The 26,972-nt window shown below is 35.0% G+C and overlaps 1 long non-coding RNA gene across 4 annotated transcripts; it reads right to left on the minus strand.

Annotated features, from left to right (window-relative positions):
- Positions 1-4,376: 4,376 nt before the first annotated feature.
- On the minus strand, positions 4,377-25,959 carry LOC148940328 (uncharacterized). Of its 4 annotated transcripts, none has more exons than XR_016143433.1 (4): positions 25,915-25,959; positions 14,970-15,200; positions 8,422-8,673; positions 4,377-4,607 (listed from the first exon to the last, which is right to left on the minus strand). It is a non-coding gene; the product is annotated as an uncharacterized LOC148940328 (long non-coding RNA). The 4 variants fall into 4 exon arrangements; XR_016143432.1 differs by lacking the exon at positions 25,915-25,959 and adding an exon at positions 25,727-25,908; XR_016143435.1 differs by lacking the exon at positions 25,915-25,959 and adding an exon at positions 25,797-25,847.
- Positions 25,960-26,972: the final 1,013 nt, after the last annotated feature.

Consider the following 26,972-nt stretch of genomic DNA (forward strand, 5'->3'; position numbering starts at 1 on the left):
TTAACCCTTTTATCCATCGTCAAGTACATGCTCCAAAAATATTTTATTCAAGAGATTTCACGATAAAAAATTATCCAATCACTAATTACCCCTTTTTTGCAAATGTCTATCAAACGCCAAGGAACGTAATCTCACCGAACACGTCAAACTGTTTCCACAGACTTCAAAAATGGAACTTTGGATAACACATGGGTGATTGATAGCTTTCCCTAAAAAAACCTTTCCAAATAACCAGTCTGGTAATCTGCCAATATTTCCGATTGTAAAAGCATGTTTAATCATCTTTATTGGAAAGGTATCCATAAGTACATGCTCTGAAAAGGTGCCAAGGAACGTAATCTCCCCAAACACGTCAATCAAACAATTAAAAAATGTGGGTTTTTCTTGCGCAATTTTATTGTATATTTTCATGTAAGTTTCGCGATGCCTATTGCCTCAGGTGTAAGTTTCCATGTAAGTTTAGAATTAGCACCAATTTCAATGTATATTTTTATGTAGTTTTAGTATTCCCTATACCCTTACTTCTCATATTTAAATTTTTGATCTGATTTCACTGGGGCGCTTTCAGTTGTTTGGAGACAAATTGTGGGTTTAGGGGTTGTACAATTGTCTTCCAACCTATTTTGACTCTCAAATTGAGTACTAGAAATATCTGTTTTAATCGAGTACGCTCTTTCCCAAGTTTCTTCGATCACCCTTTGTATATGATAAGGCCGAAGAAAAAAGTCCATGTGAAACACGTCACAGTTTGCCCAGTCAACGCTATTGCGTTGGCACTTGGCCTGATAAAATAGCAAATAAGTTTTTCAACTGAAAGTGGGGAAAAACGTTAAAACTTAAGACACAAGAGGTTATTCTGTATGTGGGGGTTCTTCCCCCTCCTCAATCACTCGCTCTTTAAGCTAAATTTTTTTAGTGCTTTAAAAAAGCTTTTTATTCCAATTGAACTCCCTAGTGTTTCAGGAGTCGTTCATAAAGAATTCTGACAAAAAGTCCAACTTTAGTGTAAGGAGCGAGGGATTGAGGAGGGGTACCCCCCTCACATTAGCAGTGATTTCTGTTTGTTTTGGGTTTTGACGTTGCTCCTCACTTTCTGTTGTAAAAACTGCTCGATTTAATTTCTGACCGTTTTTCAGGTCATGCCAGGAAATCCACCTCCTTCCTCCTTAGAAAATTTCCCATTAAAAATCCCCCTCCCCTCCTGAAAATGACCCTTGCACCAAATTATTCCACTGTAAATCCCCCTCCCCCTGGAAAATTCCCTAAAAGAAACTTGTGTTTATTTCTCTCCCTGAAAAATGGACTAAAAAATATCATAATTGTAAAAGCTCGAATTTAAATTTAATTCGTATCTATCACCTACCTATTTCGCACATTGAAGTAGCACATGTTCTACTATTTCTTCTAGACCACACATACAGTTTGGAGAAATCTCTTGATGAAATTTATAGAGAAATGAATTTAAACAACCAATGTCTGCATTTATTTGAAATGAATGACGTATAGAAACAACAATCAACTTCATCTTTCTATTTTATAAATTCGCTTTTATTGTTATGAGAATTTAGCTATGGCTCTCTTCCATTGTGGGTAAGTGAGTCAAGTTTTTCAGGCTACTTGTTATTTACAATCACTCTTAAGTGTGTCTAATTGCCAACTTTGATAGCTTCGCTATTCTGCCATAAGCCTTGTGGCTTAACTGAAAATTTAGAAAAATAGTTATTACTCATTTTTAATTACTAATTTGGTCATTATTAGAAATACTCTGCGTGATCAACGTGAATGAATGCTGAAGTTGTATAGGATGATTTCCTAGGCTGTTTTTGGAAAATGTATTGTTGATCAACAATGTTGATCAACAATTGCAAGAACAAATTTGTTTATTAACAATTTTGGATTAACTAAGATTTTCACGAGAAAACAAATTTTTATAATTGTCGGAAATAAGCGACAATATTTTCAAAATCAATTGGACATTGGTTTACTATTTTCGATTAGATTCATGTTTGCTGTCGTAATTTTCACTGTTTCTGTAGCCTTTTACTGTATTTTTTTTGTTCGACAAATTTGGAGGGAAAGAGATAGATAATGCAAAATAAAGCACTTTCTGATGTCTTATTTTAGGTATTAGATTAAGCTAATAATAAATATGAAAACCATTATGGCAAAATAACTGTTTTTTCTCTTTCAATATTGAAATTGTATTCTCCTAAATTCTGCTTTCAATTTTTCACTTAATTTAACAAAAATTTTTTCGCTAAAGGTGGAGCCTCTAGTGATATTCAAGGCAGGGTTTGCAAAGCGTGATCCTTATTTGGCCATACCCCCAAATCTCTATTGACTAGATGGGAAATCAACCTCGTGACGTTCAGGATCTAATTAGCATGCGTGCGTTCATTTTTTTTTATATGGACGTGGCACTTTGCCCCTTAAGGCGGAGGAAGAGCGTCAGCTTGACGCTTTTGACCTAAGTTGTCTACAGGCCATTGGCAACATAAGGATGTTCTAAAGAATCATCAACCAACTGCTGACGAAAATATGTGCACAAAAAGCTTGGCGTCTCGACCCTGATCAAGAAAATCTCAAGGCGCTAGATTGTGTAATGAGGTACTCTTGAAGAGACCCTGACACTCCAGGTACTACTAGCCGACTCCTTCTTCATGGAAGAAGAAACAGGTGGCTAGAAGAAATCGTGGCATAACGTCGTCAGAAAGGATGTCAAACTACTCGGGAGATTCCTAAAGCATGGTCACAAGTGAAACAAGGCGTGCCTGGAGTCCATTCGGTCACAACCGGATGACAGAAATCAATGGAAGCATTTGATATACCGGCTTCTTGAAACCCAGTTGGACTAAAGAGCCCGTGTCTCACCTTAGATAAGTATGTAAATACTTCAGAGAGAGAAAACAAGGCATAGAATTATAAGATTGATCAGTAATAGCTAAAAAGACGCTAACCAATCCTCGGTAAAACTACAAAAAAAAATCCATCAAAATTCTTAGAAAAGTTAATGCATAGAAATTTGTACAGGGGGCAATAACCAAAATAAAAATTTCATTAGATAATTCGAATATGAAGGGCCGAGAAATTCTAGAATTTAGAGAGGAGAACGGTTCAGGAGTTCCTCAGTACGTTCATGTTCTGGAAGGAGCAATTTTGCTCTTCGATACTCTATTTAGCTTTAGTCTTCCAAAATTTTGGAGTGGATTTTGCGGCTTCAATTATTACAGAAAATATTCTACATTTTAAAGCAAATACAGGCAAGCATCCAATACTTCAGAACGTTTTTGCAACGATTCGCTATTTCATACGCGAAATATTTAGAAAAGAGATCAAATATACCGGGGTATTTTTTTTATATTCAATGTCTTACACAAATCATTACCAAAAAAAAAAAAAAATCGATGAAGAAAAAACTTGACAAGCATTTAAAGCACTTCTGAAAGCGCGTAAACATGTCCGTCAAGCGCACTTGACGGAACAGCATATCGAGCTCTAGTTAATCAGAATTTTAGAAGGAGTGGCCCCAAGACGTCCCGTGAGGATGGATGGGACTTAAGTAAGTAAGTATTCATAAAATGTTAACAATATTCAATAAAAATAGTTCATAAGATTTTACGATCTGAGAGTGAAATTATCCTACCGCTCCAAACCGTTTCCGAGAAAAAGCCAATATAAAGAATTGAGAAAACCCTATCTTGAACGCTCCTTTTCGAACGACCCACAGTCCGGATAATAAAATTGTTTCAAATTGATTTTTTTTTTTTTTTGCAGTTAATAATATTGAAAACAAAAACGGCTAGGGTAATATAATTTCGTTTTTAGTATAAAACTCCATTTTTGATTGGGGTGTTGGGGGGGGGGGTGTGTGGGGGGAGGCTCATATTTAAGGATAACCCAGAAAAATACATTAAGAATAGATAGACGACTTCGGAAAACCTGTTTGTTCCAAATGAAAGCCGAGAGCGACGTTAAAACCTCGGAAATATTCCTACAATTTGCCAGGGTCTTCTTTCCCACTAAACCAGTTCTTTACACAAATGTGTTAATATATTATAGAGATTGATCAAACTCACAATAATAAATTAGTTGAGCTTAAGCGTAAAAAGTGGAGGGAAAGGCTTAGTAGGACCTAAGCCTCCCTCATGTGCAGAATAATTTCTGTTTGTACTAAATTTTGACCCCCTCCCTCACCCGAAATGTTTGTCTGACTCGTAAAAACGTAACAAAAATGAATATAAACAAACTTGTGATGCATTTTCTAGTCTCTTTTTGTCCCCCTCCCCCTCCGAAAAAAATCCTGGATACGGCCCTGCAGAGTAGATAAAAAAATAAACAACAACTAAAATCAAAAACATAGTGAGTGTCAATTCTTCTGTCAAACAAAATTTATTCATTCCTTATTCAGGTCAAAATCTTTCGTTCAAATTACTAAAACTGAAATAAATAAAAACTCAAATTTATTCCCGGAAGAGAAGCATTCGATTTGCCACGCTGGATCCAACAAGTTTAGCATATTCTTTGACTTCAGATTCATCATTTGCATCAACACATACGCTTCAGTACTCAGCATAATTCATCATGGTTCTTTCATGCAGCACCAAGACCTAGAAACGGAAGAAAAATCAATAAAGTTCTAAGGGAAACTGATACGAATCTTTACAAACAGTAAATGACAGAATTCCATGATGAAGGAACACTCAGTTTTAGTGTCAGTTATTGTTTGTGTCCTACCACCTAATATCTTGTTCACATAGACAGAATATGAAATAAACTCAAAAAACTTAATATCTGACTCAACATTATGTCAGTAGAATAACAAATAGATTTGGATTTAATTAAGTAAAATATCTTGATGGAAAAGCTATGAAATGAATTTAACCCTTACTTAATCAAATTAATTGCATCTTCTCCTTCCTAATAGAACCCAAGTAGTTAAGTACATAACTATATAGTCTTATCCCCTTCCGACTTCTAATATTCTGCCCCAGGAAGAACTGTTGGCCCAATTTTATTTCTTTGCAATAATCAATAGCCTTGGTGTGGATTTCTTGAATATAAAGAAATTTGTTGATGATCTAGGGTGTTACTGTCTCTAGCGATTTAAAATAGGATTACCATATTAACTATAATTTTAAACGCAAAAATACCAGACTTCCTTCCTTAAGCCCCTTCAAAAATTAAGATGTCCTAGATCGAACTGTTTGACAGTTTTAAAGCATTTCACAAATACTACTTTTCTTAGTCCCCAGAAAAATTCTCATTTCTCTGATTAGTACATCCCCCCCTCCATAGGACCTTGCCTCACTCGTTATGCTTCAAAAATGTCCCGGTCTTTCCTCAATAATAATTTCCACTGTAAAACATCCAAGAAATTTCCCCTACATAGTTGATACGTTATATAAGTCAATATGCTGCACCTCTTTCCTTACCGCTTACACTTTTTACCAGCAATTTTGTAAATTTTATTTTCCTGATTTTGAACATTCTGTTTGTATAGCCTTTTTTCTTTCACTAAATTCCCTAAAAATTTTTGTCTCCCTTCGTTATCATAAAAAAAAATTTAATAAACCATCCCCATTGATTCCCTCTTCCTTGTTATTTACATTTCCTTGGTTTACTCCTCTTTGTATTTTTTTTATAAATTTTTTTTAAATTTGTATTTTTTTTATATTTTAAATCTTTTTGACACATAGATTTAAGAATCTATTTTTTTCTAATGAGCCTTAGCATATTTGTTTATTTTTTATATTTATGTTTGTTTTAAAGTTTGAATCAGAAGTGTGGATTTGACCCATCTGGGCTTGTAATAGCCAGTTTGCGATCCTCACACTGTGTCTTTGGGGGTCATAATATGATCCGAATATTGTACGGACTCCCTCAATTCTTTTCGTGAGGACATCTACCATAAATGTTGTTCAATCTCAATTAAACTTCATGATACGTAACAGCTATCTAAATTCTGAGGAGGCAAACATCTAAATTCTGATCGTAAGGGTATCTAACAAAAATAGTAGCACTAAACCACACTTAATCAGAAGTAACAGGTAATATCCTAGCTATGTCGTTTCAGACACTGGTTTGGATTCGGTAAATGGGGAGAAGATCTAAATTTTCGTGATAAGTGCTTCTACTACATGTAAACGTCAGATATCCACCAAACTTGATGGGAAGTGTGACCTAAGCTCATTGGTGTGCCTTATTATTGCCGCAAACCACTCCTTTGTGGAGGAAGAGGTGGGAGGGGGATGGATTGGAGGATCAAAGTATCCTATCGCCTTAGGTAGGCTATCTTCGGACCTCATTCAACAGAAAATCTTCAACAGCTACAGCTATAATCTTGTGCGACTATCCCGGATGAAATTATGTCGTTTCGCTTACATGTCGATAATATAAATGAAGTGACAAAAAATAACAAAACACAAATTAATTGGAAGATTTATCTATCTGTTCTCCACCACCTTGGTGAGATCGGGTGCAACTTCCCTTAAAGTGCGGCAAAAGTCAATTTGTGGGTAAATTCATTATTGTACTACATTAAAAAAATAGTAATAATAATTATGGGTTCCAGTCACTATGCGAAGTTTTCGCTCCATGCTCCTTGTCTACAGTTTTAACTTTTGCGTACGCACTCCTAGCTTAACTGGTAAAAGGCTGAGATTAACTTGGTAACAGGTCCCAAGGACCAGTCCCTTGGGGCCTTAGGCTGAAGTAGCAGATGGTATATATATATATATATATATATATATATATATATATATATATATATATATATATATATACATAATGTTATTAGAAGAATCTTTTCATGTTATATTTTGTGGTAATAGTTTGTTCGTTTAAATAAATACAGGTCAGTCATTTACTAAAAACAATTCTGTTTTTTTTTTCTTCTTTTTTTTAAAGCACATCACGGATCAGAACAACCAGATTTGTTTCCTTAATTGTTTTGTTTTAATTAAGGTTCTCTTCTGATCAGAAAATGTCAGTGACATGTCTACATGGCCTAAAATATAAGAGCAGGTTAGCATTATAAAACTAAAATTTTTCTAACTAAGAATCGGTATATCCACAGTTTTCTTCCTGAATTGGCTTTGCTCATTAGAATCACTTTACTCCAGTCTTCTTAGCTGGAAAGCTTCATGTCGATAAGAGAAAAGAAATTTTAAGCCAATTTTGGGTTTACGAATCAACACAATCCATTTTTCCGAAGGTCTTTCCCCTTTGAACTTCGTTTAGCCCAGTACACATGGCCAGAAGGTTGCTAGCTGATGGACGACAAAACTAATTCAGGTCTATTTTGGGCATCAAAAATCAACGCAAACATTTTCTTTTTTCATGGATTCTTGTCTACATTGCATTGATGGCTCCTTGACTCTATCTAACACCCTAGCATTCTAAGCTAATCTGATTTAACTAAATTTATTGGACCTGTTTCAACGGTCAAATTTCAATAAAACCAATATTCAAAATATTTTGTTTTCATTGAGGTGTACATCTTCCATTAGCTTACAAGCATTACAGGGACGAAAAGAATTACAATCTCATTTTTGGGTGTTATAAACCGACAGCCAAAATTAGTTTCAAATCTGGTTTCTGCACAGGGATTCACTTGGTCGATAAATTCACGAATGCCATTTTCAAGACGATTAGAAAGAGTAAATTTTATGTGTTGGTAAATCAAAAACAAAATTTCTTTCACCCATCCCCTGATTTCACCGCAAATTTTAAATTTGAGGTGAAAGCCTCTTGTCCCACCCTTCCTCCGACATTACCTAAAAGTTTTGAAGCCATCCCCAAGCAGTTCAAAACATATTTCAGATATGCAGTTTCAATTGTTAGAACGTATGTAGTTTCTCTGGTTTTTTCTCTGCCATTTCCCCCATGTCATGGTTTTAGGTTGACTTGACCCGACGAGCCCTGAAAGCTTTACATCGATCTCCCAAGTCACTCCTCGATATAGTAGAGGGAATTTGAAAACTCAGATGCACATGACGTGTTTCGATTTACTCAGTCAACCTTGACGTTTCTGGTTAGTCATTCCACTTAGTAGATTTAAATATTTGGAATTTCCATTAAAAATCGGTTTTTTGGAGTGCAGTCTTTTAAAATCCCACTTTTTAAAATTCTGGTAACTACTAGGATAAGTCCCTCTTCACTGGAGTTCGTTGCCATGAAACGTTATATAAATAAAGTCCATATCATGTAACTTCATGTTTTCTAACCAGGTACCTCAGCCTGAGGGGAGGGGTGCAATTACCCTACAAAATATTTTTATTTTATTGAAAAATATCGACAAAAATAAGTTGTTTCATTTATATTTTGAAGAATAAATTACTCCCCCCCCCCCCCCGAATACCTTCTGAATTTGAACTGAAGCTGAATTTGAATTAAAATTAAGCCAGGATCCTAAATACATACTTCATTCAAATCCACATTTTCTTCTTCATCCACTACGTTGAGATCAGGATTTAACCTTGCATATTTTGTCTTGTCCAAAATCGGCACACATTTTTCAATTGGCAGCCATGTTTTGGTTTCTGGGCACAACAAAAAAATGGGCTATACTGTCCCTTATATCGCATCTTCGGATAGTTGTGGATGTAAAACCCTAAGAAGTACCACCTGATATCTGGTATTACATTAGAAAGATTCTGAGTGAAAGCCAATTCGCTACAATAATAAATCATTAATATCTAAAAGAACTTCCAAACACAGATTCATAATATGTGATTCATGATATAATTATGAAAATATATCCAAATTTTAAACATTATACTTTTCATATTAATGGGCAGTGCACATAGAGATCATTATGACCAAAAAAAAAATCATTATGACCAAAAAGGACTTTGTATAGGAAGCACTGAAGTGTCTCCATTTTTTTGTTCTGTTTTTTTTTTCTCAGGGGTGACTGTACCGAAATACTGGTTCTTGTCGGGAGTGGGCTCTTTTGAAAGGAAATCACCATATTTAGCGATCTTTTTTTTAATAACAAAGATAATGTTACAAGAAAAACAATTTTCGACAAAAACTGCATCTTTAAATACAAGACGATATAATATAGTTTTGTTTTGAAAATACGCTTCTCTGAGATAAGATGTATTATTTTAGTGACTCTGTTATCTCACTACCTAAAATATCGTCATAAATTGGTTTTCTGTATATTCCCTGTATTATAAAATTACTAAAATTACAAAAAAACATAATAAACGGTTGACTTTTATTAATTGACAGGTGAAAAATAATGTTTAAAATTTAAATGATGGAGTGATAGCTCCAGTAATTTTAAAAATATGTTATATCAAATGTTAAGTCCAAGAAACCAAAACAACGAACGTACACTTTCTTTTGAGAAGTCCAAAATTCTTTATAGCATCGTGTCAGAAAAAATACGATAATAACAAAAAATCTTTTTAATTATATTGACTGCATATCCCAAAATTTGTTAATATGCTTCAGTTTTTTAAAATCTCTTCCTGCACTGGTATCCAGCATCATTGCTTTTCCTGAGGCCTAAACACTTTCAATGATTTAAAGAACAAGATAATTGGAACTTGGAATGTTACGACGTTAAAAAATGACTATCGTATCGATATTTTGACTGATGAATTCAGATGATTCGAACTGGACTTATTAGGAGCTTCAGAAACTCATATCCCAGGTGTACGAATAATGAAAATAGATGATATAGAATTTTTTAACTCAAGCAGGAAGGATGGGGTATATAGACAGGGAGTAGGGCTCTTGATGAATAAGTAAGTTGCTAAGTCTTGTTTAGGCTGGGAAGGTATTAATAATAGAATACTAATTGCTCGTTTTATGACTAAAAAGTTTAGGGTATCAGTTATAGTAGTATATGCCCCTGAAGAACCGACTGACGGAGATACTAGTGACTCAATGAATTTTACTTACAGTTACATGAGCAAATAGACAGGGTCCCAGGTAGAATGATGATGTTTTTACTTGAAGATTTTAACGCTCAGGTCGGTAGAAATAGGGATAGATGGCATCCTAGCCTAGGTAAATTTGGAGTAGGAAAAGAAAACAGTAATGGCAAAAAAACTTTTGCAATTTTGTAGGCATAACAGTCTAGTTATAATAAATACCGTGGTTCGTCATAAAATGAACCAAAAGTTAACATGACATTCACGTGATGGTAAGACAGCAAACCATATCAATTATATTATAGTAAACCGAAGACTGGCAGGATCAGTGCAAGATACTAGGGTATATAGAAGTGTTGTTATTGATGTTAAAAGTAAAGATCTCCATCTAGTAGTGTATAAGGTTAATTTAAAGCTAAAATTTTGGAAGGGTAACTACCACCCGGGAAGTTATGATTTTGGTAGACTCCAGGATGAGAATTTGAGAGAAACTTTCCAGGAACAGTTAAATACATAACTTGAGAGTTTAAAATTTGACAATGTGGAAGATGGTTGGAATAATTTAAAAAAAACAATTTGTGAAGTTGCTGATGGTGTCTTAGGGAAGAAAGTTAGGACTACAGCTAGGAATATTAGAGAAAAGGCTTTATGTTTAACAAAGAGGAGAAGGAGCTTGTATAAGAATTATCTGAGTGATAGATCATATGAAAAAAAAGGAATCTACAGAAAGTGGAGAAAGTATTAAAATATGAACTAAGGAGGTGTAAAGTGGAGGCCATGGATAAAATTGCCGAGGATCTGAAAGATGCAGCTAGACAACATAGTAGTAAAATATTGTACTGACATTTTAATAAATTGAGAGGGAGTAGTCAATCCGGACTTGTCCCAAAGATGGGAATAGGGCCACAATTAGTGATAAGGAAAGAGTTAAAGAGAGATGGGCAGAACATTTTGAGAATGTGCTAAACCATGATAGAGTTGCAGGAAAAGATATACAGGTAAATGAAAAAGTTTGTGATACCTTGAATGTGAAAGAAGATTTGTTTCGCGAGGAAGAATTAGCGACTGTAATAAAAGGATTAAAAAATAGTAAGCCTTTAGGTGCTGATAGTGTGGTAAATGAGTTTCTTAAATATGGTGGATCTAAGGTTAGAAATAAGTTACTGAAGATAATGAATATGATTTTTGAAAAAGGGGAAGTACCTAACGATTTTAGGAAATCCTTAATTAAACCACTGTATAAGAAAGGTGATAAGAGTGAGTGTGGTAATTATCGAGGCATTAGTCTGGTCCCTTTAGGTAGTAAATTACTTAAGAAAAGGTAGAGGATGTGTCGACTATATTTTCACTCTTAGGTTAATAATTGAGAAGTGCCTGAGTTGTTAAACACCTTTGGTCCTCAGTTTTGAAAATTATGAACAAGCGTTCGATTCTGTTGATAGAAGAGCTTTAGCAAAGGTCTTATCCTTCTATGGTATACCTGACAAATACATTAAAGTGATTAGTGCTATTTACGAGAATAACAGTGCTGCAGTTAAGGTAGAAATGAGGTTAGCAGCTGGTTTTGTATTAAAACGGGAGTTATGCAGAGTTGTGTTCTATCCCCCTTTAAAGCTAGTTTGGAAACCCTTGAGCGAAGGAGGGTTTCGTTGTGCCTCCGTTTTGCAAAAAAATGTAATAACAAACCCTCGGACGGCAAGTATTTTCCCCAAACGTCACTTCCCATTCAGATTACAGTAGCCGCGAGCTGTTTCTGAGCCCATCCCTACTTTGTCCCCCATTCGTTGCGTTACTTCCCGATACGAAAGAACTTTTGTCCCTTCATAACACAAAAAATGAATAAAATATCCCACTATTTTCTCTTTTTTTCCTCTCTCTTTTTTTTATTAGCTGTTGGTGCTGCCCGGGTTCTAGCACCCATTTGCTTGTCCCCCCTCTCTTTTTTTAGTTCCTCCTGTAATTTTTATATATTTTATATTTCGTTCTCTTTTTTAGGGGGTATACTTATTTATTTTTGCCCCCCCCCCCCTTCTTTCTTGACCAGTTTTTATCTTTTCAACTCTTTTATTGACTTAGTGTAGTTGAATTATTGACACTTTTTTAGTGTCCCTTTTAATTTATATGTATTTATGTCTCGTTCTTTTATTGTGTTTATTCGCTTACTCCCCCCTTTTTTTATGCCCCCTTTAATTCTTTTTCTGATTTGTATTTGTGTAAGTTTAGTTTGACCAGTTTTTACCTTTCTAACTATTTAATTGACTTTTTAAAGTTTTAATTATTGACTTTTAAATGATTGTTCATTATGATTTTTTACTTCGTTGTTGTTTTTTGCATTTTTGCCAGTTTTAGTGCAACCATATATATTGTCGACTCCGAAGTCCGAAATCGGCTCTTTGTGGGTTTGTGATAGTGATCATTTTTGAAATAAATATCTTATCTTATATGGATCCGTTCGATAGACTTTAAGGAGCACGGGAAAGACAATAGGGAACCACGGAATCAAATGCGGAGGAAAAACTCTCCTGGATTTAGATTATGCTGGTGATTTAAGTATCCTAGATGAAAGTGTGAGGAAAATGAATGAATTTTTAGAAGTTTTGCGATTTCAGGGTGCTAGAATAGGTTTGAAGTCACTAAGGCTAGGAATAAGTGAAGACGAAAAGGTGACGTTGGGTAAGGTAAAGAATGATAAAGGTGGGCAGCTTCACTTACCTTGGTAGCATTATTAGTAAAGACAGTGGGAGCAGTGAAGATATTAAAAGTAGAATAGTCAAGGCTCAGGGTGTTTTTTTTCACAGTTAGGAAAAGCTTGGAAGAATAGGAAGATAAGTCTGCAAACCCAAGATTAGAATATTAGAAGATGCAGTGATGACAGTGGTCAAATATGGCTCTGAACCATGGTCGTTCCGAAAAGCAGACAAAGGTTTGTTAGATGTTTTCCAGAGACATTGCCTACGGATTGCTTTGGGTACCCGGCTGACTGACCTTATAACAAACAGTAGGCTGTACGAAAAATGTGGTTCAATCCCACTTTCTAGGGCTATAATGAAAAAAAAGTTTGAGATGGCTAGGGAACGTTGCGGGGATGAAGGACAACAAATTGCCGAAGATTTGCCTTTTCGGCCAACCGTCTAGGGCTAAACAGAAAGCAGGTCGTCCTCGTCTAGGGTGAGAGGACGTCATAAAGAAAGATTTAAAGGAAACATGAACTTCCTAGGAGGGTGTAAAAAGGGAGACTTTGAATAGATTTTAATGGAGGAGCGTGCGTAGCTGTGTTGGCCTCAGGCGGCTTGTTCCTGCGGTGAGTTGTTGTTAGTAGTAGTAGTATATATATTTCATACAAGACAATATTTCATACATATTTGAACTTTTTGTCTGCGTAACTTCTCAAGGATACCGAGGGTAATATACCCCTTGACCTCTTTATGTGACGAAATTACAGATTTTTTCAAGGAAAAATGAAAAGAGGTGCAAAGTAAAACAATATATTTAATGTCTCTTCACCTAATTTAGACAAAGATACTTTTGTACAGCATTTTGTGTCAAGTTTTGAAGCCTAAAAACTAACAAGAATTAATATTTAAAACAATAATTTTCTGGTGGAAATAAATAGCGAAGCTGATGCTTAAAATAAACAGAAATCATTATTTTGCAGTTTGTACGAAGCATATCTGCAGCACTGATTCAAATGGACTGACTTTTGATATTTCCCTATATTTGTAGAATTTTGTAAAACTAACGCTTTAATGAAAACTGAGCTTACTTGGCTTTTTTAGACCTTGAGGCTACTTAAGGACTTTTCTACTTAGAGGCTACTTAATACTGTTTTATCAGGTCTGTTATTATGTTTTTACATAGTAAAAGTTACATTGTAAAAATAGCCAAATTAAAGTTTACAAAATCAAGCCAAACTGTCCCTTAAATATTTCTATGGTCCAATAGACAAGAACTAAATATATTTCTCAGGTATTTTCTGAAGTGGTTGAAATATTGGTCAACAGCTCTGTAGGAATCTCTTTCGCAGTGTTTGCCTGGGAATTAAGGAAATGCCCGTTCAAAAAACAGTCTGTTTTATCTTGGAATTCAATTTTGATGGTAAGATAACGCGAAAGCCCCTCCACACTAATCCAAATAAAAAGAAGAAGTATATTTCTCTGATAAGTTTGCTGTAGCACAGCTCGTCTGGCTGTCTGGCAGTTCTTTAGGGCCGCTGTGTGACTCCTGGCACAATGCTATGAAGATACTCATTTACTATGATCCTTTTTAGGGAAAATGTCTGTCAAGTAGGTGCTGTTTAAGTTGCTTTATCTTCTCTTTTGGTTTTCTTAATACTGTTGTAAATGATTCTGGATCGAAATTTGCTCTGTCTATTGATGCAGGATGAACTTTTTTCTTTAACCAGTTCAGTCCAAACTCAAACAATAGCAACAAGTCACAGAAATTCCTCTGTGTCTGGGAAGCAAAATATGCATGTATTGCTCATTAAGCCCTCTTGTATTTTTTTTGCGGCTGTAATTACACATCGTGAATCTGGAAAGCTTACAGTTAAACAGATTCCAAAGTAACGTTTGGATTTCAGATGCAAGGTAAGGTGAAGAATACCTGGTCCTGCTGCAAGAAGGTGTATACTGCAGCCTATCTTCCCTCACACCTTTTAAGAGCATATCGCTTTTGATTCTCAATGTAATATTCAGTGGGAAAAAAGTCATCAAGAATTCTCAAACGCATTTTAAACGCATTCTAATGCATTTTAAAGCAATTAAGCCTAGCCTGGTAATGTGAATTTCCAAGAAAATAAGAATAAAATATTGCAGTAGGCCCCTGAGCTCATACGACAGCCATAGCTACATATTTGTATTTATTAATATTTATCTACTGCTAGATTGAGCATGGGCAATCAAAACGATGCTTTTAATTTTTAAACCAGTTTTGATGACAGCAGATAGACGATTTATTCAAACTATTGAAAAAAATTAACAAAGAAAAAATAAAACTTTTGTTCACAAACTATTATTCACAGATTTTGCATACCATTAAATATAAGGATGGATGATTATAAAAGAATGTCAGATCATTCTTTACCTGATGGTGTATTGAGGGCAGCAAGTGACATCCTTCTTTCTTCTTCTTCTATTTAACAGCAAGCGGGCTTTTCAGTAAAACTATTTAGCCCTTTTCCTTTTGCTTCACTCTGTGGGCTACAGAGCTACTGGACATCCATAACTGGTTTGTAAAAATATTGACCACTTCTTCTCCATCCTCTATCAATCAGATCTTGATAATCGTGTACAGTAAGTGCGTGAGCCCAGAAACCTGAAATATCAACACAAGAAGTGAAAAGTTTGTCGATTTCTGCAAAAATTGATCATTGATTATATTTAAAAGAATATCTTAACTGACAGTTGTTTTTGAAGTAGGTCCAGCAATCATTGTTTAGGAGCAGGTTTTCTGTCGCTTGAGCCCTTGAGCATATGTTCCTGCAGAATAAATTGCAAGTACAAGGGTAGTTTCCTTGAGAAAAAAAGAGACGTCATTGCGAGGTCACTATGAAGCAATAAACCAATGCGAGGAGAGTAACTAACGAGCCATAAAAAGTTATTGCAAAAAAGAGCATAGAGAGTCAGAATGAGCAGGAAAAGGCAATATCAAAATTATTTTTAATACTTTTGTGTTCGATATACGTGAGTTATCTTTATTGTGTACATTTAAGCAAAGTTTAACATTGCCATTTATCTTATCATTATTTTTTTTATTATAATTACTTATCCAATCTATCAGTATTGACAGACAACATTGCTTTTTTTGTGTAGAGTTATTAGAAGACTATCTCAGCTCCTCTAAATGCAAATTGAGGTGCAATCAAGATAAAAACGCTTTTTTTTTGTTTACAAGCAACATTTGGTTGTCTGGAAACTAACTTCATCACTGCTCTATGTACACATGGTAGCCTATGCTGTATTTTTACTGCACACGTTCTTTATTAAGTGCCCCCTACTGGGGGCACTTCATTAGCAGTTCTCGTCGTTCAGTTTCATATGGCATATTACTTAGTTGCAGCGAAAAAATAACCATTAATACTGCCGTTTCCAGCCATAAGAACCATAAGAACAACCCCCATTTTTATTCTAATATGGTAAAATACATTTCTATCTTTTTTAACATAACATCCTCAGTCAACTCCTTGTACCAGTTCCTTCTCGCTATGTTGCAAATACTGGATCATTAAATTCACTTTACTGATATTTTGTTTCATTTGTGCAATAAAGACAAAAAACATGACCACAACAATGACTGTAATGAACAGTTTAGTGTTCATTACAGTGTAATGAACACTAAAGAACACATTATACAAACAAAACAAGATTATTGTACAGATGTAATGCAAGACAATAACCACAATCCAGTAATTCGTACCTGTACACTTGGGGATAATGATGATTCCATTCTATTAGATTGGTTTAAAGGATCCTTCTAGAAAGTCTAAAAATTGTGGCATATACACATGCAACAACTACAAGAAAACACAAACAAAGACTAACCCAACTAAATATTAGAAATTACCTCTCTGAGTTGAATTTTTTTTTTACAAAACTGCAATCTTACTGTTGCTCTAAATAATCATATTAGACATAAAAATTGAACAATTGACCAGCAATGCAAATTTGAGGAGGCCTTTGACTCACCTAGATAAATTCTTACACATGTGTCTGATATATCAAAAATAAAATACATAGGCCTCCTTAATAACAACAGCATTGACAAAACTTGTTGCAACAAAATATTTTTGAGCTACAAATACCATGAGAAAAGGGGAAAAATACGATTTATCTTCCCATGATCCATAATTTGAGATAAAAGAGCTTCCGAATTCTGATGACTTTCTATTCATCAATACTCAATTTTTTCACCAAATGTAATTCAGCATAATCAAGTACAATAAAGAATTTCAAACTGCACTTGACTCATTTCTCATGCACACAGATGGTTCAGCATCCTAGGAAGCTGGGTCTTTCCTGAAATATTCAGTGGTTAATTTCTTGTATCAACATAATTTTGGCTTATTAACACTTTAAATAAAAGTATTTAAATAAATGTAAAGTTTTTTAGTAAAGAGCAAATGATGCTCTGGTCTTTAGAAGGTTTGGGGCATTAGCCCAAATCTTGTTTGTGGTACTTTCTGTTAGTTTCAATTTTGAATCAATTGGAAAAAACAGAGTTTTACTAATGAAAGTAAAGAGCAAAGTTGAAACTAAAACAAACAAAAATTACTGCTTTATGGTTTATTTTTGAAAATCCTTAAGTGTCCTGCAGATAATAAAAAAAATAGACTAATTCATAGAGCTCTCAATGGTCTTTATTGGTCAATGGTCATGAATGCAATAACTTTTATGACACGATTTTAACTCTCTAAAAACAAGTCCAGAAAGAATAGTTTTAAGTAAGCGCTTGTTTTCAGAATTCTACAAATATAGGGAAATATTACGATCCAGTTTTTGGAAACATTTTTTCAAAAATATACTGCACCGATGGCAAATAGTGCAATAATTCTTATTTGTTTTAAGTTTCTACTTTGCTCTTTACTATCATCACAAAAACTTCGCTTTTCGGAATTACTTTTTGAATGTTTTAAAGGTTTAAAAAATATTGACAATAATTTTTGTATCCTTACAAAAAGATTTTCTTCAAACCAAGGCAAAGAAACTAAAGAAGTTAACATAATGTTTGGTAAAATAGGGCATTAATATAGGTTTGCCTTGGTATCTCTTAAACTTTGCTTTTAAAAATCTGACATCTGTCACAAAAATAGTCCATGAGGCATTTATCCTTGGCATCACTGAGGAGCAGCAAATAGAAAACACAATTATCAGTCAAATTATCAAAAGAATGTAAGCAGTGTTGTGTTTTCATTACTTTTACTTCATTGGCTTTAAAATCTAAGAGAACTGATCATTGCAAATGAATTGGTGCCTGAAAGAAAGTTCATATTTCAAAGCATTTGTTCTTTCCCTGATTCAAACTTCTATTATTATTGCCAGAGGGCAGATCCATTAACACTATCCTGAAGGGTCCTGTCACTAAGAGTCTCTAATACAAAAGCCAAACCCATCAATCCAATGAATTTTGAGAAGATTCAAGTCACTCAAGAGGGCAAGATCATAATTTTCAAAATCGGACGTCACCGCAGATAGCATAGCAGCCAAAGAAGATTCAGATTCTAAAACAATGGAGCACTGGGACTTCTATATAAACACCCAAAACTATTGATGAACTTAGGTTATTCATTTTTATCCAAAGAACCCAATCCACTCAATAGTCAGAGTTAAGATGAGTGACACAAACCTTTAATATCTCTTTTAAATATAAGCACAGTTATCTACAGCACAGTAGGAAATTCGGGTTCAAAAGAGTTGGCAACTAGTGATTTCAATTACATCCGGTGATAAAGATGTCAAGGTATTTTTTGTGCAACCTCTGTAATTGCAGCAACATTTACTTTTTCCTTAATAAGACAAATGTAAAGTTCACGAAGTTTGCATGGAAGGATATCGACTATGGAACTAAAGAACTTAATTTTTTACAAAGTAGCCAAACAAGGGTTAGTAGGTCAAGAGTAAGCAGAAACTGATAATCTGTCTATGTTTTCAGCTACAGCACTATGAAACACCAGGAGGTAAACCCTAGGCAAACAAGTTAATGCAGAGGAAACAATTGCGATAGTATCAAAAGAAAGTCAGTATTAGAAGAAGAAACACTATTACCAACACTAATGGGCAACTGAGAGGCATGAAAAAGTGGTGCCAGTCTGTATTCACTAGTAGTGTGCCACAATCATTTATTGAAACTATATGTGAATCTCTAGTACCAAGATCAGATTTACTGGTTCCAGTCTGTCTTTGGATCCCACCAACTAGTTTCCTGTATTTCTGGCAACCATCTCTCGAACAATGTGGGTGAAAATGGATGTTGGAATGTAGCTCAAATGACTTCTGGAGACTTTCTTTCTATGTCAAGGCTTGAAACAGTGGAATTTACGAGTGATGGTCTGTCAGGAGTAGAAGAATTTATACTAGTGGGGAGTTGTTTTACCATAGTTAGTAGTGCAATATCAATACTGTAATCAGGTTTGGGATGGTTCATGATGAAAATAATAACAACTGCTAGAAGTTTCATACTAAAAGTTTATTTATAGAGGCTTTAGAATAGCATTCTAAGTTAAAACAAAGCCAATCAGATGCAATCTAACTTTAATGAGACAGCTTGGTGAATTCTTCATTTTCTTGATTCAGCAGTTTTTTTTCCAAAAAACTCAACTTCAAGTCCACTTCATGCTCTTACTGAATATGATTGCCACTACTCCAACAGCTATACCCCAGCCCCTCCCCCTCTCATTGGGGAACATATATCCTGATGCCATCTTTTCTCAGAATTTTTTTTTCATCTTTAACTTACATCCAAAAAAAAAGACTCAGAATCCAAAAAATTGGTATTCTGAGGTTAAAAAGCTGTGTACCGACCTGACCACCTCAATTTGAGCCTACCTGAACCACCTGAAGTTACTACCAATAACTTCAATAGATTCTTTCCTTCCATTGTCCAAAGTCATCAGGTATAATCTTATCAATTACTAGGTGTTACCATTACCCCTTTATTTTCCTGTGTTTATTTTCCAATTGGAGATTGAAAGAATAATTAGAAAGTTAAAAACAAACACAAAAAGCAAGTGTCTACCCATTTCCCCTTAGTAGTGTTTTAGAACCATCCTTTTTAATCTCTTGTCTCTCCCTCTCAGAAGGGTTACCAAGCCCAGACAATATTCACAAATATGGAAACAGGGTTTCACAGTTTGGAGAGCACCTTAGGGTACTCCATTGTGAATAGGAAGGGGACTTGAAATATGTGAAAATGCTTTGTGCTGGAAAAATATGTGAAAATTTAAAAATCAATAATGTTATATGTAATTTATCCAAGGTAATTATAAAAGAAAAAATAAACGGCAAATTAACCACATCACACAAATAAATTAAATTATTAATGGGAATTAAATTTAAACTCAAAAAAATTGATAAAACTTTCCTAATATAAATCTAATTTAAGCAAAACCACTAATATAATGTTTAAGCTGCTTGGGGTCAAGTTAAAACAGAAGATGCATATAAGAAGGGTAAAAAGAGTATTTTTCAGTCCTAGAGACAGAGAAAAAGAGAAACAAGGATGAATTTCAAATTGAAATCCTTCGACAAAAAAGAACATGGCCTATATTAGACCAGAAACATAACCCTAAGGAAACCCATTGAGGGTATAGGCACATAATGACCCAAAGATGGCAGCATAATAGCTGTAAACAAAATTAAGTTGTATTAAAAGTATAATATTGAGAATTGGGACAATTCTTCTTTAAATGGGGAGTATTGTGGTAACGCTTTCTAATTTAGTTAATTATTAATTGTGTGGAAATATATTATGACGCAAAAAAAAAGTTTTAAAATAATACTTTTTAAGATAAGTATAAAAATCGTGGTCTGTGGGAGCTTGGAGGGAATCTTCTCAATTACCAATTTCCTGGCTAAATGCGTCAATGTACCTAAAGGAAGGGGTTAGTTTTTCGAACGTATCCTCCGATTTTTGAGACTGAAGACAGACTTTTTGACTTCCAGGGCGAACCTCTGCTCGTTTATTTTCCCGTTAGAAATACCTTGGGATCTTGTCGAATCACTGTAAGTGCCTGAATCTTATTATATATTATTGTATTTTCTGAGACTTGTGGTCTACTTGGGACAGCCAGTCCCAGTAGAATATGTATATCTGTAATTATTATATGTAAATTGAATAAAAGTATTGTATTTTAGACAACCTCTCCATGATCTACCTTTATCCCCTCGAACATACCCAGTCAGTATGCCTCATTAGTTTGGTCATATCCTAAGTTAAGCTACCAAAGTTAAATTAGCTTAGGGCCAGAGTTATCTCCCCTATAGAGGGAGAATAAAGGCATCTACGACTAAAACACCCAAGTACCATAAAATACACCACAACATTGTGTTTAACTACTTGTGATCTATTTGATAAGAAAAAGGCAACCAATTTCACCTGGAAAAAGCCAATATTAAATTCAAAGACCAGTTTCTGAACTAATTCACTTTGATTAATAAAGTCAATGCTTTTTAGAGATCAATGGAAATTAAATTGAGCCAGGTAGTGGTGGTGGATCCCACCAACTAGTTTCCTGTATTTCTGGCAACCATCTCTCAAACGATGTGGGTGAAACTGGATGTTGGAATGTAGCTCAAATGACTTCTGGAGACTTCCTTTCTATGTCAAAGCTTGAAACAGTGGAATTACGAGTGATGGTCTGTTAGGAGCAGAAGAATTTATACTAGTGGGGAGTTGTTTTACCTTAGTTAGTAGTGCAACATCAATACTGTAATCAGGTTTGGGATGGTTCATGATGAAAATAATAACAACTACTAGAAGTTTCATACTAAAAGTTTATTTATAGAGGCTTTAGAATAGCATTCTAAGTTAAAACAAAGCCAATCAGATGCAATCTAACTTTAATGAGACAGCTTGGTGAATTCTTCATTTTCTTGATTCAGCAGGTTTTTTTTCAAAAAACTCAACTTCAAGTCCACTTCATGCTCTTACTGAATATAATTGCCACTACTCCAACAACTATACCCCAGCCCCTCTCCCTCTCATTGGGGAACATATATCCTGATGCCATCTTTTCTCAGAATTTTTTTTTTCATCATTAACTTACATCCCCAAAAAAAAAGATTCAGAATCCGAAAAATTGGTATTCTGAGGTTAAAAAGCTGTGTACCAGGAGACCTGACCAGCTTAATTTGAGCCTACCTGGACCACCTGAACTTACTACCAATAACTTCAATAGATTCTTTCCTTCCATTGTCCAAAGTCTTCAGGTATAATCTTATCAATTACAAGGTGTTACCATTACCCCTTTATTTCCCTGTGTTTATTTTCCAATTGGAGATTAAAAGAATAACTAGAAAGTTAAAAAAAAACACAAAAAGCAAGTGTCTATCCATTTCCCCTTAGTAGTGTTTCAGAACCATCCTTTCTAATCTCTTGTCTCTCCCTCTCAGAAGGTTACCAAGCCCAGACAATATTCACAAATATGGAAACAGGGTTTCATAGCCTCAGTTTCCCATCTCCCTCAATCCTATATTCTGAAAACTATATGAAATTTTTGCTGCTGATTGGATGAAGGAAAAAATCCTTCCTCTTACAGAACAGAGACAACAAAGAAACTTCGAATCCACTTCTACTTCCCATTATTTTGTTTACCTTATCAACTCCATTGGAAAATTCTTGAAAGGCCTAATACCTGGCTAAATTTAATTTCCATTGATCTCTAAAAAGCATTGACTTTACTAATCAAAGTGAATTAGTTCAGAAAATGGTCATTGTATTCAATATTGGCTTTTTCCAGGTGAAATTGGTTGCCTTTTTCTTATCAAATAGATCACAAGTAGTTAAACACAAGAATCATTATTCAAGTCCCCTTCCTATTCACAATGGAGTACCCTAAGGTGCTCTCCAAAGTTCTATTATTTTTTCAAGGACCACCAGAAGGGGTGTGGTACATTGTAAGAGTGGCAACTATTATATTGAAAAGAACCATGGCAAAATTCTAGGTTAAGGGCTTTTATAATAATAATAATTTATTTGTGCCCGCTCATACAATAAAAAAAAGGAAAGCAGAGTAAGGAAAAGGAGAAAAGAAAAACAAAAACACTTCAACACCAAAGAATAAACTCAAACAACAACTTCTTCATTTGCACTCGTAGATAAGGTGTAGGGGCAGAAATTCACACTAAGTTTCCATTGCCCTTTTTTCGGCGTTTCTTTCGGAAGATGGCATAATGTCAGTTGGGTCAACCATATTTTGGAAATGCAGGAGGAATGTGTTTCTTTCACAGAGCGGATATCAAAGTAAAAACTTTAGATACTTGCAATAGATTGACTGGAGTTTTAGTTAATCAGTTTGGGTGAACCAATCCCACAATGCCAATACATAGAGTAGGTGAGGGAGAGCAACTGCAGCATAAAGCTTTGCAAGAATCTTCCTGTTCAGGCTAAACTTCAAAGAGACAATTTTCCCGTAACTTGATTGAATACTTTTAGATATTTTATCTATTATCAATAAACGCAAACTTCTTATATCTTGACCATACGTTATTCCCAGATACTTCATAGAGTTTCCCGGAAAAATTTTCGTTTGTCCCACATTTACATATGTATTTTCACTGCAAAGTTGCTTTCTTGCCAAAGAAGTAAATTCCAGAAACTCAGTCTTAAGTGCGTTAACTTGTAAACCAATACTTTTGTATCCAGTAATCAGGCGGTCAATATTCTCTTGCAGAGAAACAAGATTGCAACTTAGCATTAGCAGGTCATCCGCATACAAAAGCAGGCTAAGGTTGCAGAGATTGATTCTAAATCCTCTGGCAATATTTTTTGTTATTTCAAATGTCAGGGTGTTAAACAGGATAGGACTTAAAACAGATCCTTGTCGAACATCTCAGAAGAGTCTGATCAGTTTACTCAGAAGACCCCCAGCCAGTTTAACTTTCACAAAACTCCTCGAATACCAATACGACAGAAGTGCTACAACATGTGCACTAAACCCACATTCAAGTAACTTTAGAAGTACCTGGGACTGCACAACCAAGTTAAAGGCAGCCGAAATATCTACACTGCACATGAAGAGGGCAAACCCCAGTCCATGGGCTTTATTGATAGCTTTCTTTAACTATTGATCTTGGATGGTAGTTGAGTTAGGTAAATGAATCACCCAGAAGTGGATAAAGAGCCTTGATGGTACCATGTGAAGGTATTTTGAAGAATGGTACCTATATCAACCAGGGACGTCACTAGCCCTTTACCTTTTGGGAGGGGGCCTCCAAATGTGCAGACGAATTCGGGTAGGTGCAGACAACAACCAATTTTTTGTTGTTTTGTTTTTATGTGTTAAAATAATGCTTATTGTTGAATCCGTTGATTTTGAATTGAATTTATCAAGTATTTTGGGCAATACAGAAAAAGAAAAAGCAGCAGACGAAATATAAAGATGTGCCAACATAGGCAAATTATAATAAATTTAAGCAATCTAATAAAGCTCAACAGCTTTCAAGAAAAATTACAAGATAGTATGAAGAAGCAATTGCAGATGCTTCCAAATCAAGTCCCAAGAAATTTTGGAGGTATGCTTTCCTGCAAAGACAAGGAAGTAACTGAGCCTTCTGTTGATGGAAAACCTATTACCAGCTCTAAAGACATTGCTGAGATGCTGGAAAATCAGTTCCAAAAAGTCCACTATCCTAGATAGAGATCCACTTCTTAATCAATCCAAGTATACAGTTGATAAGCCAATGCTATCAATTACTATCAGTAAAGATGATGTTAAGGCTAGACTGAAAAACCTGAACCAGAACAAATCTGTAGGGCCTCATGGAATCCACCTTTGGACATTAAAGGAAGCTGATGCAGAATTGGCCTTGCCTCTTGGAGCCCTTTTCCAAATGTCCCTGGATACAAAGATAGTGTCTCAGGAATGGTGAAATGCTAATATTACCTCTATCCAAATTAGACTCAGCAAATTACCACCCAATTTGCATTACATCCAAAGTTGGAAAAATTCTGGAAGGAAGAGGCCTAGTAAATGCTGCTATTGTCAGACACCTCACCTCTAACAATCTTATTATGCAGAGTCATCATAGATTTAGATCAGGACAATCTATTGACACAAATGGATGTGTACAATTTTGTCGGTTCTATGCATTTACCCCTCTCCCCAGAAAATACCCCCACCACAGAAAATATCCCCCCCTTGGAAAATAAGGCTTTCCAAATTTGACAATTTTATTTGAGTCGTTTTTTTTTTTGTGGGGAGAAGAAATTTTGGTAGGCCTACTTATGTTATACACCACTCACTCAAGTTTATGCTGTGCAAAACTGAGAACAAACCAGTTTCTTTGTTAATTTCTTTCAGCTTAGTTTGAGGCAAAACAAAGACAAGCAACAGAATAGATGGGAAATTTATTATTAAATACATAAATTTGAGAGCTATACATTTACACACACGGGGGAGGGGAGGTAAAGTATTTGGACAGTTTGAAGTCAAAAAAACCATTCTTAATTAATAATACACAGAATAATTGTACCTAAGACATTTTGTATGTAGACCAGCTAGGCCTAGGCTATACTTTAATCCCCCAACCCCCTAATGGGCAAATATATAGTCAAAATTTGTTTTTAAAGCAATAAAGAAACTAACAAAGAAACCAATTTGGGTAAAGTTCTACCAAATCATATTATTGAGCTAGGAATAAAGTGAATACACCATTTGATGCTTTTTTTATGCTGATTACAAATATAATAATCATTTCTATCAGAAATGAATTTCAGCCCCACCCCTCTATATATGCCAATTCAGGGTATATATTTCTACATTAGGGTGGGTGGGGGTAAAGTTTAAACTTACCTCCCATTTACATCAGAAACAAAATTCCCCCCACCCCCGAATATAGAAATATATACCCTAAATTGGCATACATAGGGGGGGGGCGGAAATTCATTTCCGATAGAAATGTTTATTATATTCGTAATCAGCATAAAAAAAGGCATCGAATGGTGTATTCACTTTATTCGTAGCTCAATAGGCCTAATATGATTTGGTAGAATTTTACCCCAATTTGTTCTCAAGTTTTACAAATTATAAACTTGAGTGAGGGGCATATAGCCTAACAGGCCTAGACAAGTAGGCTACCTGAATTTTTCATGGAGAGAGCTGGATTTCCAGGTAGGCCCTATGTTACCTTTTCTCAGTTCAATGTCCTCCTCATCTAGCCATAGGCCTAGAAGTTTCAAGCTAAAAACAACTCTAACAATGTTAGCTAGGCTAGCTGCCTTTATGAAAACCAGTAGGCTATTCAAATCAAATTTTGTTTCAATGGAGACTTCTTTTACGGCTCCGTATTGGGAAATAAACTTAATAAATGATTACAAAACCAGCAAGTGCTTTCCAGTTTAATTTTGTTTTTAATCCGTGAGCAGGGTTGCCGCCATACGAAAAATAGCCGTACTGTCCAAACTCTAACAACTTAACTTTTCGTAACGTTTGACAATACTGGCACTCTTCAATGCTGAGGGCAATACTGTTGCGATCACAGGTGTTCCTTAAGGGGGGGGGGACAGGTTCTGTAGTTAAAGTTTTGAAAACATAGTTTAATGAACTCAAAATAAAAAACCACCAAAATAAAAAATAGTCATAGAACTATAAACATTTTTAAACAATAGACTTGACTTCACATTCAAAGGACTATTTCGACCCTATATCCAAGGGCCGTCCTTTGCACAACAAACAAAGAAAAACCAATATAAAATAAACTTGCATTAAAATTTGAATATATTAAAAGAAATCAACCAATCAAATTCTTACTTTACAATATAAAAGAAAATGAAAGAATATTACAAGTAAGAATGCCATCACAAGATTCGACACAACGATGAAATATATTTATACAGTTATATATGGGACCTCAGGATGTGTGGGGGGTAAAGTGTCAAAAAAGTGACCATGATACTTGGAAAAAGTCTAGCATGAAATCAAAAAATTCCGGCTCAACTAACCCACCCCCTTCTCAATGCTTGGATATAGCCTTGGTTATAACCAAAAAATGGCTCATTTTTACAGTTTCAAATATTTTGTTAATATCAGCCGTTCATAATCCCATATAAAGAGACCAAATTTTGTATATAGCCAGATATTATGTCCAACCAATCAGAAGGGGGAGACACCGCCGTACCCAGCGGGGGGAGGGGGTTCACCCCCCCCCCCCGAAATGTTTGTCTGACTCGTAAAAACGTAACAAAAATGGATATAAACAAATTTTGTATGCGCTTTTTAAGTTTTTTGTGTAACCCCCCCCCCGAAAAAAAATATTTGTCTAAAACCCCTTCCGAAAAAAATCCTGGGTACGGCTGTGGAGGGGGGGGGGTGAGGTTTTTAATGTTTTTACCTCAATAATTATACATGTAGTCAATAATCACATATTTAAAAAT

This window comes from Artemia sp. Qi Xiang Cuo, chromosome 20 (genome assembly GCF_049724085.1).
Source record: "Artemia sp. Qi Xiang Cuo chromosome 20, ASM4972408v1, whole genome shotgun sequence".
In the NCBI taxonomy this organism is placed as follows: domain Eukaryota; kingdom Metazoa; phylum Arthropoda; class Branchiopoda; order Anostraca; family Artemiidae; genus Artemia; species Artemia sp. Qi Xiang Cuo.